We start from the raw sequence: 2,500 nt of genomic DNA, 5'->3' as shown, positions 1-2,500 counted from the left end.
AGAAGTTGAGCCGTGAATTCACATTAACCCCTCCCTGCTGGGATGCCCCAAAACCCCCTCCAACACCCACCCACCCCCTAATCATTAAAGTTAATGCTTAGTCAAATGCTTGTAAACATACACTTGACGATAGGTCGGGCAAGTTTTAGTGGTACAGTCAAGTTTGCGTTCTGAGTGGACCCTGCTTGCACCCAGGATCGTTACACCGATTTATCAGCCTCTTAATGATGATGTATGTTCTTTCCGTGAGATTTTGTGGAAGTTGTATGGTAACTCAGCATCAGGGAGGTAATTTGTTCTACCTGCTCTTCTATATTTCGTATTATCGATTTTTTTTGGGGGGGTATCATTGAATAGTTTTTTTTTTTTTTTTTCATTTAAAAAGTATTTGTCAATATTACCCGATCTATTCTCCAACTTTTTATTGATCTCTATAGGTTTATTTTTCTATCTTTCCACTGCAGGATCCAGAGGGGTATGGGTCTTCCTCTTTTTTTTTTTTTTTTTTTTTTTTTTTTTTTTTTTTTTTTAAGCAAAAATAGGGGACGCTTAAAGTAGGGGTTTTCAAAAAAAAAAAAAAAAAAAAAAAAAAAACCGTTAAATTCAGCATATGGCTGGGCAGATGTTTTCTTAGTTATTTTCATTTTCAGGTTCCATCCTTTACTATTGAATTACTCTGCTTTTTATAAGTTGAATTAGTAAAAGTTCGAAAGTTCAAACTCGCAGCAAGTATTTTTATGTTGAACAAGCTCACGTAATTCCTTTTATAGTTCATACATCAAATATCTGTATTAGTGTTGTTGATGTTTTTGAAATATTTAATTTTCAAAAATTTTCATTACTTCTCTCGTCGTTTATTTATTTCCTTATTTCCTTTCCTCACTGGGCCATTTTTCCCTGTAAGAGCCCTTGGGCTTATGGCATCCTGCTTTTCCAACTAGGGTTGCCGCTTAGCTAATAATAATAATAATAATAATGATAATAATAATAATAATAATAATAATAATAATAATAATAATAATAATAATAATAATAATAATAATGTGCGTATATATATATATATATATATATATATATACATATATATATATATATATATATATGTATATATATATATATATATATATATATATATAATATATATATATATATATATATATATATATATATATATATATATATATATATTGGCATGATATACTATGCAAAAAGGTAAAATATTAGCATATTGCAATAACTGAAAAAAGAGAGAGAGAGAGAGAGAGAGAGAGAGAGAGAGAGAGAGAGAGAGAGAGGAGAGAGAGAGAGAGAGAGAGAGAGAGAGAGTCCTTAAAATAACTCTTTATATAACTCCTAGCATCATCTGCAAGGGTCAAAGTATTGAATGATATCCGTGGACGAAAGTGCTATTGGGATTTTATTTGATTCTACTCCGTGAGATATGTTGATATAAACTTTGAGATAAAAACAGTAACAGTAAAAGCGAAATTTCCTGTTTCACTGAAGTTAAACAAAAATATGCACGAAGCATTGTTGAAGTAATATGTAATCGGTTTTACTTAAAAATTTGCTTTAAAAGGCTAAAGAATCCCAGAATAAATAAAGCGAGGCCTTTACCTTAAAAACGTATATATTGATGTAAAGGTTAAGGTCACCAACCAGTAAAAGATAAAAACAAAGTAGGGTGAAAATTAGGGTTATATTTATTTTACTGAAATACAGCTGAGAACACTACATTTTTGTGGAGAATTTCTTATGAAAATTAGGGTGGTGATTTTATTTATTTTTTTTTTATTTATTTATTTATTTATTTTTTTTTTTTTGCAATGTAGAAAATGACAATATGCCGCTAAAAGTATTGTCAGTCACAATGTTAAAAACAATGTTGCAATAATGCCAGGACATATATTTCGTGTGCAGTAGATCATTTAAAAGTAGAGTAAAACTCTATTTCTCAACTGTGAAAACCACCCACTTAATGAAGCATGTACTAAGCAGGCAGCGAAGAATCAGTTACAGTAAACCTTGTTTTTTGTCATATTAGACGAACTGCAAAATTTCTACTCAAGTTCAACAATACGATGGGAAAAGCTGAGGAAAACTATAGACAAACACTAAAATCTCGATGGCGTACAAGAGGAAAACCAGGTTGTTACGACTTTCATGACATTGTTATTCTACTGCAAGAAATGTCTACGGAACTGAAAAAAAAAACAAAATGTAGATGCAATATGTGAAGCCATTCACCTGTTCTTCACCAAATAATTACCTTTCATTTACTATCATTACTTTTATTTTTGATTCTTAAAATTAAAAACAAAGAGATTGTATTCAAAACAGAAATCCAAACCCTCAAAATACTTCCAAAGACTATAAGAGACAAGCTATATATTTCATTGAATATAGAGAACCCATTTGTAATTAGTCGCTCAGTGCAACATGAGAACTATGTAAGCACTATGATATTATGGTAGAACTGAAGAAAAAAGTTATGAAAATC

This window comes from Palaemon carinicauda, chromosome 10, assembly GCF_036898095.1.
Source record: "Palaemon carinicauda isolate YSFRI2023 chromosome 10, ASM3689809v2, whole genome shotgun sequence".
NCBI classification, from domain to species: domain Eukaryota; kingdom Metazoa; phylum Arthropoda; class Malacostraca; order Decapoda; family Palaemonidae; genus Palaemon; species Palaemon carinicauda.
This window is presented reverse-complemented; position numbering follows the sequence as displayed.